General features: G+C 38.5%; 1 protein-coding gene across 1 annotated transcript in view; it reads left to right on the top strand.

Moving 5' to 3' along the window:
• The first annotated feature begins 625 nt into the window (after positions 1 to 625).
• Positions 626 to 14936, top strand: part of il11ra (interleukin 11 receptor subunit alpha) — a 54227-nt gene continuing 39916 nt past the window's right edge. The window contains exon 1 of the mRNA XM_086186834.1: positions 626 to 779. The gene's annotated coding sequence lies outside the window, so the exon portion shown is untranslated. The remainder of the gene's footprint in view (positions 780 to 14936) is intronic.

Raw genomic sequence — 14936 nt, 5'->3', positions numbered from 1 at the left:
TAATCAACAAAGAAACGTTTATTTTTACCAGCATCACTCAGTAAGTGCGCGCCTATATGCCTGCCAGGGGCAAATACTAAATACCTGTCGTGCTTTATATACTTGCTCATTAGAAAAACCTCAGTGTCTTGGTAAAACGACCTAGTTTTACTTCGACACATATATTTCCTGTTTAATTCTATATGTGTTTGTTAAATGTTAATGTTTAATTTGTTGTTGGATATGTTTGCTAAGCTAGTATACTGAGAGCAATCAAAGTTGATTCTCATGTCAGATTTGTGAAACACTTTTGTGAAAACAAAAACGCAGCAGGCACAAATTATTGCTATTATTATTATTATTATTATTATTATTATCATTATTATTATTATTTTAGTTGTAAATTTTAAAATTCCTGAAGCGTAGCTGTGGTAAACCCATCCATGGTTTATTTATCTGGCTGTTGAGGGAGACCTGTAGCTCTCTGTTTTGCCACGCCACACACGCCTCAGACCTCAGACCTGGGATCAGCGCTGATAGCTCAGACTATAATCCCTTTACAGTCACGACCCGCCCACTCATCTTGGTGATTGACAGCGGGCTCCACCAAGCAGACCGTAGCAGACTCGTCTGGCCTCCTTCCCTACCCTCCTCCTCCTCCTTGTCCGACTTTGTTGCTCCCTTACCCCGCTAGCTCGTCTATAGTCTCTCCGGAAAGCCGAAGAACAGCTCCGAGAAAATCCCAAACATGGAGGGCGACAACATAATAATGCCTGTTTGACTCGGGGAGATATTCCAAGGTCAGTTTGTTGTGTTTTAACGGTTTTAAATCGGGGTGAGTTAGCGTCTAGGAGGCTGCGCGTGCGGGGGGCGAAAAGTTTATCCGGGCTCACTCCGCGGGACAGGAGGGAAATTTACTCCAATGTTTTTCACTGTGGGGATGTGTCATGCCGCTAGCTTGTATGTTGGTACCTCTATAGCTGATGTGTAGCACCCTGAACAAGTGTTATAGGACACTGCTTCTGATTTAAATGCCTGTTTATCATACCTGCAACAATTCCTATGAATGAATGGCAATATTGTGTCACATATTGTGCTGTACTGTGTCTGTGGGTGGGCTAGTTATTGATACTCAATTATTTAAAACCACTTGCCAGATTCATGTCTTATTGAATGTATAGTACAACATTATGGTGTAGCTTTAGTCGTGTGTTACACTGTACGTGTGCATTAGTGATGGAATGATGAGGGACTTGTGAAATCAAAGGCTTCCATTTATCTTTTAGAGCTTTGAAGTACAGAAATAATGAGTCACTCAGAAGCACTTGATAATGTGATAAATATTAGTCTTGTCTTATATATTTATATCATCAGAGTAAGGAGTCAACTATAAATGCTTCAAATCTCTAATTAGAAACAAATAAGAGTGGGCCACAGTGGGATGGGGGGCTCACTACAGATGTGCATTCCTCCAGCCAGCAGAGTGATGGAGCCTTTAAATAGAGCTCAACAGGAATGCAAACAGACCAAGCACAGAGAGGAACCCTAGGGGCGTGTGAGGAATGGGAGAGAGAGGCAAGGTAGGTGGGAGAAGCAGGAGCTGGAAGTCAGACAAGACTGCAAAGTATTTAGTTGAAATCAAGCTCAAATTGTGGCTCTAAATCTAATGTGTCTGAATACTTATAAAGGGACATGTTGATGGAAGTTAATGACGTTATCAGAGGTGCCACTCTTCTATTAGAAAGTTCAGGCAAAGAGGGAGCTTTTAGTGATAGCTCAGTGTTTGGCAAAGGGGAGCCTGATTCTACAAATCTACCGATTCAATTCTTGGCATCACAAATCGATTAAAGAATGATTCTTGAATCAAATACACACTTAGATTTAACTCAGTTTGGAGTTACTTTACCATTTGATTGCCATACACAGTTTTATTTGTCTCAAAGGAAAAACCATACTGAATCACTCAAATGTAATTTTCTAGTCACTGGCTAACATGGATAGCAATAATTCGACCATTGATCTTATTCTAAACAGAACAAAATGTCAAATAAGGCTTTTACACAAGTTTCTTTCAGAATTCCATTCATATTTCTGTTTTCATGCTGCTGAGTAAACTCCCATCTTTCAATGTCAGACTTTCCTTCTAGCATTTGGCATGAAACCATTTCTGTCAGGTTACGTACAAAGTAAATTTAGTGTGTTTTCTAGCTAATAATGCAACTGCTTGGTGCCAAGTTCGTAACAGTCACTGGAAACTAGATCATAATTCACATACCCGTTTGACTGACGCAAACTGGCTGTGAGAATTCATAGTTGTTTTCCTTGGTTTCTACATGTCTGCAACACACTTGTTATAATGAGACTAAGAACGAAATACTCAAAATGTTTTAATGATAATTGCTTGGTCTAATTTTGATCTCATTCAGATTGAGGTAGTCAGAAAGTGCTGTCCACATGGCAGCGTTTTTCAAAGTATTGTCTTAATTTGGTTGATGTCTGAATATTGCAGTCTCTGTCTATGTTAACCCCGAAGTGTTAGCTCCATTACTCATAGCGCCAAATGTAGTTTGGAGTTTGAAGTCATGTCAGGAAAAAATGTAAAACAATGCCGTTGAAAGAGTAAAAAAAATTAGGAATATATTTTTGAAATATAATATTGATTTTGTACCAGTGGTATTGTGATTATGATGTTGATTATATCATCTTTAAATCATAGTCTTCATACTCCGTCACTATTACTGCAGTATCCGTGAAATCTTGAATTTTTTTTCTTTAGTTCTGTTTATTTTCATAGTTTAATCGATACAATATTGCACATAGGATGTAAATAAGTCATGATGATGGTAAATTCTTTACAATTACAGCAATGAGTGATTTGGGGGTTCAACTTTACCTTTGTGTCAGGGAACGCTGGTTCCTTTACTCCTGAATGTGTGGTAGAATGCTGCTTTCAACAAGTTTCTCTGGGTGATGTTTGTTCAGCGCACCCATACATGACGTCTTCTCTTGGGGAGAAGTTGTCCTCATCACACTTTGCTGTTTGGGATTGGGATCAGCTGTTTCAACCTTTTTCTATATTTCTGACGGGTTTTTTTTGTTGTTGTGATTTTTAAGCAAGTAGCTTATCAGTGTTAGTTGCTTTACGAAGAGAAGTAAAGAATTCACCTTCTGTAGTTTGCTGTCAGGGGACAAACTCCTGTCCATCCAAACATCCACACGGCAGTTGCAGCAAAACATAGACTGCAGACGACAGCCGTATTTGAGTTGAGAACTCTTTACTGTTTTAAAATCCACTTAATTTGTTTCACCTGCAAACACCTGGCCACCCCCTGTAGTGTCTCTGACAATACTCTTTACTGACTCTACTTAGGTGGCCTTGTCAGGAGAGTGTTTTCTTAATTTTAATCTTCAACGTGTCACTTTCTAAAAGGAAGCCAACTTTGAAATGGTCTTGCTAGCAGCTCCTCTAACTGCTTGTGCTATCACTGTGAAACTAAATACAGAGGGGGAGAGAGACAGAAAGAGAGAGAGAAACAAGAGTCATGGTGCACTTTGCTGTTTACCTTTGGGGAACAAGTCTACCCTTGGGTTAAAATGTCTTGTCACCATGGAGGGAGAGTGTCTATTTGCTTAAAAACAACAACAACTGTGACTAAACTATTAAAAAAATTAGAAGCACTTATTGAACAAAAGGACTCCTTGAATTCTGTATTTTAAAGGGAACCAAGAGCAGATGTAACTCCAGTGTGTCCACATGTCTGAGAATAATGTAACTCTGAAATTTACACATTTTGGCAGAAGCTTTCACTGGGCTGTATGAGAAAGTACATGTTACATAAGGGCACTTTATTACAGGTGTGTGAATGGGAACTTGTAGAGTGGCCTTTCGTTTGATAAATGTTTGAAAAATCATTCGAGGTTTTTTTTTTTTTTTTTTTCAGTTCCATGTACTCAGGGTTGTGGCCTGTATTTCTGGGAATTCTGCTTAATAAGACTCCAGAGAGCCAACTGTTCTGTAAAACTGTTATTCACTGGAGCACATTCATCAAGGGATTTATTCCTAAAGATACCCTAAAGTCTTCACGTTGTTAAAACACATATATGCCCAGAGGGGGATAACCACTCAGAGACAAAAACCACAAGTCTATTTTCTTTTTATCAGTTTGACAAATGCAATATATGCCAAAAACAATTATGGTTAGTTTAGTTACCTTTTCTTTAGTGTACAGCTCAATTCAGTTAAAGTCGCTCCATGGCTCATTGAAGTTCCTGAAAGGTATTGTTATTTAGTTTGCCTTTAACTTCGCCTGATACCCTGCAGACAGCTCTCTCACTGGCAGTCCAATCTCTGTACAAGGTCTGGCCAAAAACCACTTATATCTACACACACACACACACACACACACACACACACACTCACACATTCACAAATATAATCACATGCACACAGAGCTAAACTCAGTCTAAGCCTTCATACTCTCCTCTGCACTCAAATTTCACTAGTCACACACATGTGGGCCCTCAGCAATCAACTTTAAATTAGAGAGAAAGCTGGTCCAAGAACTTGAGCACTGCTTGCCAGGTTTGAGGCCATACTTTTCTCGGCGTGTGTGTGTGTGCGTGTGTGTGTGTGTATGCAAGTGTGTTTGTGAGACAGAAAGAGCTAGCTTTTTTGATATAGAACCAACTTCGTGGGGCCTACAATGGGGTATTTTTTCTCTGCGGCTGTTCATACAATTTATCCCCACTCAGACTAACCACGAGGAGAGCTCAGTTGTTCACTACTTTTGAGGAGTTATTTTGTGAGTTATTAAATCCAAACGTAGTTTGTTGCTTTCTGCTCCTGCCCCTGGTTGTCTCCATTTGTTACAGTTCTCACAGCTCCAAGCCACAAGGCCAAGCCACTTAAGTAAGGCCCGACCTTGCGGCTTAAAGCTGTGGCTTCCTTTGAGGTCAGCTGACCAATGCGGATAGTGATAATGTTGTGATTGTGATAGTGTATTTGTTAAATAGTAAGTGAGGTTTGCTCATTGAGCAGACAAGACTTTGCAGCTTCTTTAGGTAGAACTGATCTCTGCCCAGAGTTTTTGGAAAGCACTGCAACCTCAATGTCATTGTTTCTACATTTGGCCTATAGGCATTTCCCATAAAGTGACCCTGGTGCAGCTTTTCTAATAACAACCACTGGTGTGAAGTTTTAGTTAGACCAATTTTCATTCCATTTTTCTGTAATATGTCCCACTTCCACACTAACCATTAGTCTCTGACCACACATTTTCATTCCTGCGCATACATATGTAGATGCCAAAAGTTGAAGATATTCTTTCTGGTGCCTGAACTCTGATTCACTCTCCCTCTTGATTCTTTAGATTAGAATAAAATTAGTTGAGGTTAAAAAGCTTTAAAATGCGCTTGATGGATCAATGTTGCGGTATCTCTTCCTTTTCTAAAAGGCTATCTAGTGATATGGTAATAGGTTACTAAATATTCATTAAACTCACAAATGGATTTTTTATAACATTTAAATGAGACTGAGTAAGTGATCTGACTATTGCCCTGTTGCTTAACCGAGTTTGATTTAATGAAAAAAAATCCTGTCAATTAATATGATTAATAACTTATTTTAATACTTCCTAAATTATTCTGACAGATTTGCTATACTGAATCCTCAACATGGCATTATGTTGTTTGTTTCAATATTAACATTTTCTGTTTAGCACATCTCAGTTTGCAGAAACCGACGGTGCTTTTCTCATAGATCTTCCAATGTAGGTCCATGACATCAGCTGATGCCATGCTATGTTACGTACCAAGTCATTATTTCTATCATTCCCTTCCATTTATTTGGCACCTGTGATATAGAAACCTAAGGAATGTAAGACCATGCTCATAGTAAAGTTAACAACATGATTTAGCTTTTTATCTGGTCATGAGAAGGGTTATCTTAAGTGATGATGTGTCAAAATGTTCACTAATGGCAACTTTTAACGTCTTGCCCATTTAGACGTGGTACGACACCTCTACCTCGTTTTGAGTGTTCTACATGATTTTTCAAAAAATATTGAATGAGTAGTAGGGCAAATGCAAGGCATGGACTTTTTTTTTAAAATTTGATGGCTCTCTCTGTCTTCTTCTCTTCTCTCGTCTGTTTTTAGAGAAGTTGCCTCATGGCTGGATAAAGTCTGGTCACCTCCAGAATAAATAGAAATAATTAAATAACTGATTGGCACTCACAAAATGTATCAGTCAGGCTGACAACTAATTGCCTGCTTGTCAGTTGTTGGAGTGAATAACTGTTGGATTGGTTTTGCTGAAAAAGGCACACGTTTGAAAAATTCAAGGGAAGCAAAATATGCTTCCTTGTTGAGAGTATGCTCTACTGGACCTCATTGACACTTGTCCAATGCAGAAAACTATAATATTTTTTATTAATTGTCCACAGAGATGGATAAAATTACTAATTTGAGAAGAGGTTGTGGGAGGTTTTAACGTTTGACTGCAAACGGCATCCCAGTATATCAAAATGTGATGATGATTCGTGCGTGGAATTGTACTATGTACCTTTGACTTTAAGCCTGCCAGTGAAGGATACTGTAACCACTCCAACTTGGGTTGTGTTGACTGAAATTACAGCTAACTTGGGAGGATTTTTGGAACTTCGCAGAAGCATAGTGGTTTATTTAACATCTGCTGTAGCATTTTGGCTGGTGGGTGTTGATTCACACCCTACAAGCCTTCATATTTACAATCCTGCAAATATTCACTTATTGAACCTGAAAGGGATGTCCTGGTCAAGTTTTATGGGTCCCAATTGGTGTCCTTTACTTTCTGCTGATACAGAGTCTGATCCATTACATGTATTTCTATGTGAGCCAAAGAAATGTAGTGTTAACATGCATTTGGACTTGGCATTTTGTCTGATGAAGAGCAGTGGTAGTTAAAACCTCAGCTTTGTCTGCTCACTTTATTTTAACTTTGGAGCCCTGCATTGTGTAAGCCATTTATTACTTTCCTTTATATATATTTGACAATTATGGAATAAGAGTGTGTGGCAATGTTATTTAGCAGGCAGTTCTCACAAACAACCTTTTCCCAACACTGTCCTCATTCCAAACTATTGCATTGGTTGGCTTAAATTATTGACACAACATGAAGGAATGAAAAATACCATCTCTGTTTTTAAGTTATTGGAATTTTAGAAAAAGTCCTCTTGTAAATAAACACGATTTTTACTGAGTTTTTGCGTCTACTACAAAACTGCTCTTTGGCAGAGTTCAGATGAGGATTTGTGTCACAGCAAGACTTCACTTCCACTTTTGTTCTCGGATCATTCTTTTTAACCATCAAATGAATAGAAGACACAAAAAAGATCCCTCACAACATGCCCTGATGCAACCTCTGCAGATCATCTCACGACATATGCAACACCTAATGTCTAACATGACGTCAGGAAGGTTCCTTGGTTGAGCACATAAATCACTGATGATTCATTGTGTTATTTGAAGAGGTTAATTAATGTGGACTCTCTCTACCATCTCAGTAGGTTTTATTTCAGAGATGGTTTGGTGAGAGCAAGTGGGAGATGGAGCTCTTATGTTTGCTTTTGTTTAGCGTAAGTGGTGTTATGCTGTGGTTTCGTGTTTGTCTCCATAACAAGTTAGCTAACTGGTGATTTTTGTATCTTCAGATGGAACAGCACTTTATGTCCTGTATCCACATTCGCTATTGGAAACGCTTAAAAGTTGCATCAATTTAATGCTCTCTGGAAACAACAGCATCAGTTGCTGCTTGCAGGCAGCTTTGGGCTGGTTTTGACCAACTGGATCTAGGCTGTCAAGGCTTTGAGGCAGAAAGGCTGCAACATGATTAAATCTAAGACATGATGAAGTCACCCAAATCTTTGCCTCTCTTAAAGTACACACCTCAACAGCACTGTCAGGATGTGCTTCCAAGTATTGCATGATAAAATACATGCTTACAAAAGCTTTCTGTCACCACAGTGTAGACTGTATAGAATTAACGTTGAATATGCAGGCTTTACAAACCATATTTTTTTTAATTTGCTTTAAGATTTGCATTGGATGGAAATATTAGTAATGCCTAGCCTGCCTTTGTTGTTAACTGAAGCTTGGGACACACACACACACACACACACACACACGTACACACGTACAGGCAAGGCAGTTCGGAGTTTCCAATTAACCTATTAAGCATTGTTTTGCAATGTGGGAGGGAGCTGGAATACCTGGAGAGAACCCATGCAGACATGGAGAAGACATGCAAACTCCACACAGAAAGATCCTGGCTGGCTGCTGGTTTCGAACCTGGAACCCTTTTGCTGTAAATTCATGTACAATGAACATAGAAGGGGTCTATTTTCAGTCCAGCATAAAAATTCACTATAGTGAACCACATATTGATAATTGGTGATTTTTTTTTCCTGCTCTAAAATTGTAATGGGGATCAAAATTCCATATTGGTTTGGCCCATGTTCTTATTTCCATAGGGATACCAGGATTATTAGATGGTAGAGAAGATCCTCTCAAGTTCATTGTGTGAAAGTCTACAGACTGATACATGGACTAGACTGATATGAGGATATGCCACACAATCCTTAAGGTTGTTTTCACACCTGTTTCTTTTAAATTAGTTAGATATGAATGTGGTTAATTTTCCTTTTAGTTTAAATCATTCAGTCACATATGAACAAAATAATCAAACCAAAGAAACTGGACCTGGACACTTAAGAGGATGGGGTCTTGGTCCAGTCCCAAACTAATCTGGAGGAGGTTATTTCTGGTAGCTATGTGAACCAACCTTTATCCGACCATAAAGTTGGACTAAATGGTGTCTTTTGCCAGTTTTTATTCTTGGATGTGGCAGACAACGCAAAATCTAGCAGCTTAAGTAGCCTGCCATTGCTCCATTGCTCCCTCTCAAAAATATGCACTGGACCAGAACACAGGATATTCTTCCTGGACACGTTCTTGCACCCGCAGGAAATGTGCCATATGAATAAATCTGCTTTGCATTGCTTTGTGTGATAGGAAACCCAATCCAGTGGTTTATTCATCAACTGATTCGGACCAGAGCAATCAAACAATACTGTCTAGTGTGCTGTTCACCATGATGGATTTGGGTAATTTTCTTGTCTGTGGTCTTGGACCTTGTTTGACATTGTGTACAAGAAAACATGCCTTCTTTGACAGGGTGAAAACAAGCTATGATACAGCTTGTTCTGACTGAGTGCAGCTGATTGTGCTGACTGAATTCTGACTGCGTACAGATGTTAAAAGAAAAAATTTAAAGAAAAAGAGAAAAAAAAAAGCTTATATGGTTGGCATAAACTAAACACACTCCAACAAATGGGGAAGATGTGACAGTGGGTGGTCTAGAGACCTTGCTTTGCCAGTTACTCTTGGTAAGAACAAAATACCTCAAACGTGTCTTTACCACTTGTGTTCTGGTGTTTTCTCTGAAACAAGGTGGCTATTTTGGACTGGCCATATATAATTGATAGACTTGTCTGTTTAAATTATGCGTCAGTCAGTTATGATGAGGCAAACTGTCTCCTGTGTAGCACATTTGTGTATTCTTGAGCAACTATCCTTTGTGAGGACCAAATTTAAACTATGCTGGGACATTCTGGGACTGATTTTAATGGTTAGGGTAAGGGGCAGGGTAATGTATTATGTTTACGATTTCTCTCTCAGATATCTCTAAAAATGTATGAGTGTGTGTAATTTTCTGACAAAATGGGAATGTCCCTAGAAGATAAGTATGAAGCTGCTACAACCTTTAGCACACATCTCTTTTTCTCTTTTTACCCTCTTTTTCTTTTCTTTCAGGTTTGTTTCTCCCTCTTCCTTCTACCGCGACCTTTTCATTTCTTTATTTACACTCTGTCTCACTCTGTCTTTGTGCCCACTTGCTTTCCCTGACTCCCTGCTTCTGTTGTGTTTGTTGTCTTCATGCAGAGTTAGCAGTCGTAAAGAAGGATAAATGGGTGTTATCGAGCATGGTGATCATATCTGATTTGGCAGGTAGATGAGAGAAACCAATGGGAATGAGCCTCAGATTACACAAACAATGTCTCTCGATGTCACTGCGATCAAGATTCATATCGCTGTATTTTTGCGTTTGTCTTTTACCCAGCATGAATAGAAAATGGTCAACTGCTATTTATTACACATACAGTAGTTCTTAGATCTAAGGTTAATAACAGGAAACTGTAATTTGAAGTATGATCTTTATACATCACAATTTTTTTCCCATATTTGATTGGATCGCCTATTAGCAATTTATAGGTATTTAGGAATTCAATCACCTTTTTTCTTCTATGTTAAATGGAGCCGACTCCTTTGCTAAATATCTTGCAACAGCCATTGTGCACTCGACCAATCTCATGCTGCCATGCTTGTAATTTATACCTTTTGCAGAAGCTGCCATTAACGCGGTGCATTAGCGTTGTTAGTTCAACATGGTTTAGCAGCCTTTGAGGGATGGTGATTTTGCAGCATTAATGTCTCTATGTGACTGTAAGCAGAATTAGGTTCATATCAAACATGATTGTAAATAAAATACTACATATATCACATTGAAAATACAGCAGCAGTTTTATAAAAGTAATGTTTCATCGTCTGTTTGTCAGTAATAATGTTCCGTAGGAACCTGGACCAATTGTAAACTTAGACTTGTGGCTTTTTTTATTACATCGTATCTTTTTTTTATTTGCATCGTTTTTCTTTGCCGCTTACTCAACTTTCTGTCCACCATGCTTTCTGCCTTTCAGTGCCCTCAGGTAAATGGATGGTGTAATTCCATTAACCATTACACAGGATTTGATATAAAAAAAGAGCTTATCATCCAGCCGTAGTATGGAATAAATACCATATAAACCAGTGTTCTTTACATAATTATGTGGTTAAATTTGTCTGTTTTGGAGTAAAAGTGTTTAATGTGGCCTTGTTGAGGTATTATCATGTTAAGAGTCCTGTGTTCACAAGTGTACAGCTCAATGTACATGTGAAAATGCACATAGGCTGCACTAAGGTGTGATCTCTTACATCACATTCTGTGGTGGTCTGCACCACATGTGGCTACAATCCTTAAGTGAGGTTAATGCAAATGTGAGCCATTTTTAAGGACTGCATAATAAATCAACCGTTGTCCTCCGACAGGGATAAGTCAAAATGAAAACAAGGGACTTCATGGTGCATTCAGGTGTACATTGTAAACTCTAAACTCCACATGCTTTGTATGACCAAGCTTGCGACTTTATTGTGCATTTATGTTCAAGCTCATAAACTTAGAAATCTATACTCAAATGTTCTGTAGTGTTGGTTAAAGTGGCAAAGATTTTTCTTTCTTTCTTTCTTTTTTATTTTTCTCAAAATACAACATCTGCCATTGCTTTCTTATTCTTTCACCACAGCATTTTTAATCACAATTTCCAATCACATTGCAAACCACAAGCAAAATTCCATAAAATAAGCAAATCAAATTGTTTGCAGCAGTTGTTGACCCCAGCACATTCCTAATCCAGTCATTTCTATGTTGGCACGTTACATTTTTTTTCTTTTGTTGAATACATTATTGTTATTTGTATAATTTTGCTTAACATGAGACTCTGTCCTTGTGTTGAGGTTTGTTTCAACAGGGTACCTCATCTCAATGCAAGTCATACAACCCAAACATACATGTGACACACAAAAAGACAATTTACCTGATGGCTAATGAGGAATATGCTTAGTTGGTGGATTGTTTCATCTGTAGCAGGTGAGTCCAAAAATTAATTTTGGACACTGATATTCATGTTTCCATTAGACTACAACAAACAAGGGTAAATAATATTAAGTACTTATTAGCTAAGGGCAATAATGTCACTTTTTGCTTACAGAGCAGGGAAATATATTGCAATCACAAGTGGTCAACTGAGATACATTTTAAAACAGTTAAATGCCAAGTGTGACCTCATGTCATGTAAACAGGGCTTTGGACCTGGTTATAGTTGAACCTTTGTGATGATTAAACAAAAATGACAAAAAACAAACGTGCACAACTGTACATTGACAGAAGTAGAGTAGCACTGTCATCGGCATGTGCAAATAGACAAATTATTGACACAATGTTTTGTCACTCAGGCCATCTTTAGGCGATTGTTATTGAAATAGATAAAACTCTCTTTACATGTATAAGACTGTTTTTGAACTTCAACAGGCCTTTCATGTGATTGCTACCCCCACAACCCAAACCCTAACATATTTACACCTGAACCAAAACCACAGCCATTTTGTGCGTGCTGCCATGTTGATGTGTTGCTGCCTTGGGACTGGTATTTGGTCTTCATGAGGACTAGGGGTCCTAATAAGGTTAGAAAGTTGTTCTTAATACCTTAATAGGTCTCCAATAGGTAACAAAAAACATCTCTGTCTCTCTCTCTCTCTCACGATCTATCCTTTCTCTCTCTGTCCTCTCTCTCTCTCTCTCTCTCTCTCACACACACACATACACAGAGACAGAGACACACACACACAAATCAACCAAATGATGATGGTTTACTGTATATCGGCTCCATATCTTCTCATACAATCTCAAACCCACTGCTGGGATGGTCGGCTGTGTGAGCCAGGTCTGTGCGGCAGAGACAAACAGTCTGATGGGGACTTCCAACTAATAATCTCAACAGTAATGACACTGTTGATGACTTTCCTTTCACAACTTTATTGAGCTCTATTATTCTAAAATCAAACCTCCTTTGACTGCTATATAATCTCAGGCATGTTTGCGTCACTGTCTGGGTTGGTCTGAATAGTCATACTGTAAACTGCAACGAACACTGCTGATCAGCTTTTTGAATATTCACTTCATCCTGACATATAGGGTCTGTTTGCTCCACCGTGTGCTCTAAATGAATAGATCTACTGTAGATCCTCTGCTACTCAGCTCAGTCTATGTGTGTGTGTGTGTGTGTGTGTGTTTTGCCTCTCCCTGGCGCTAAACGCATGAGGGCTGTTTGCTTTCCTGCATGATCTTTTTTGCCTGATCCAGTTGGAGAGAATTTGATTCAGCCTGGCATAAACACTTACCCACCAAAACTGTTTTGACTTGTTTTTTTCTGTGTGTGATGGTGGTTTAGAGCTGATGTTTGAAACGATATGCGGTAGCCCACCAATGCTTGCCTGTTTAACACTCTTTTTCAAGGTCAGAGGTCTGCATCCTTAAAGAAAAAAAATGATGACACAATTAGAAATAATCTTGTGTACTACAGGTGTTGTGTTCTCAGTAGTTCAATTTATCAGATAGTTTATTAGAAAACTGTTCTCTTGAATGTGTTTTCATTATCTTTTGTTCCTTCTAAGACTTTATTTTAAATTAATTCAAGAGGGCTTGTAATTTGATGTAGGACATGGTGAATTTCAGCTTCTACTTTTCCTTGTCTTTCGCTTTTTTCTATGTGGTTTGGCTTCATCATCCTCCCTTCCTTCTTGCGTCTAGTTCTGTTCTCCTCCTCTATTCCACCTTCTCTCCTCCTCCTCCTGGCTCTATTTCCCAAGTGATGATGGGAGGATTTAGAAATGGCGAGTTCATCAATTTTATTTCACAGTTGGTCAAGAAAATCACGATCTAATAATAAACATAATGGCACAAGTTGCAGGAAATTGTCACGGTTATTTGATTTTATATTTTTCCTCCCATTTTTCCATTTGGTTTTGATTTGCTTCCTTTCCTGCAAAGTCCTCATTAGTGTAGTTTGTTTTTATTTTCATTTTTTGTCTTTATTGTGGGTGTGAAAGCTCATTTTTCTATTGTTTTTCCAACTAACTTGCCAATAAGGAATTGTAGTGTTTTTAGTTCGGTTTTAGGGCAGGGTATTGAATCTAAATACTTTTATTGAAGGCCAAAAAGTTTTGGGGTTAAGTTTCCAATATAATGAAAATAAATTATAATTGATTTGATGTTTAAATTTTACAACTGGTCTCTATCAACGTAATAAAGCACGATATCGATATATTTGAACAGCTTTTTGTGCAGGTTATGCACGTGGCAAATGCAATCATGGAAGACTATGATGTTAAGGGGGAGTGGCGGTGGGGTAAAATCGTCTATGTTGGCTTTTTTGTTTTAAACTGGATGCAACTGTTAAGCTGAAGGACTAAAAGTAAGCAAATTGTCTTCTTGGCACATGTACAGTACTGCCACAAAAAATCTAGCTCTATATAGCCAAGAGCAACTCAACCAACTATAATTAGCTGATATACTGTATTTCTCTCATCATCTGGAATTCTAATCGGAAGTTCATTAAGACTGTAATTTGCAAGGTCTTTTTTTTTGAAGAACTCATATCTATTTGTATTGGATGACACTTATTAACTGGCAACTACATTTAAGTAAAAAAGGAGTGTTTTTTTTTTTAAAGCAATGTAAAAATGTTTAGCGACAAATACCTAAACTTCATATTGGCTCCAGAACCCCGGAAAACACTAGTTTATATTATGGTGGAGCAATGTTTTCCCACTCCTGTCTTTCCTCCCTTTCTCCCTTATTATTTGATAAACTTCTGGCTGACCCCTTCTATTCCTGCCTCCTGTTTTTTTTTTTTAAACTAATGAAAATTTGTCTAGTTTTCTTGTTTACCAGTTTCTCTCATTTCCATTCTGTTATCACCTAAACTCCCCCTCTCAGCGTACTGGGACAGCCAGTCAGCCATTCGGTAGTAATAGAGAAAGCTTGGAGTTCCCAGCAGTGTGACTCATTGCTCTAGCAAAGAGGGGTCGGGTGTGTGTAGGACGGTCAGAGAGTGTGTGGGTGGATTTAGGTGGCAAGGAGGCAGGCAATGGTGTGTGTATGTGTGTCCGTGCATGCTTGTGTAACTTGGGTGTATGTGTGTTCCCATTTTTTTCCCTTCCTGCTAAACACATGGCCAAAACTATAAACCTGGTGTGTTAAAGGTCATC

Source organism: Aulostomus chinensis, chromosome 19 (genome assembly GCF_037954235.1).
Source record: "Aulostomus chinensis isolate RoL2024-O1b breed Wild chromosome 19, RoL_Achi_v1.0, whole genome shotgun sequence".
In the NCBI taxonomy this organism is placed as follows: domain Eukaryota; kingdom Metazoa; phylum Chordata; class Actinopteri; order Syngnathiformes; family Aulostomidae; genus Aulostomus; species Aulostomus chinensis.
Note: the sequence above shows the minus strand (reverse complement) of the source record. Positions and strands in the feature narration are given on the sequence as shown.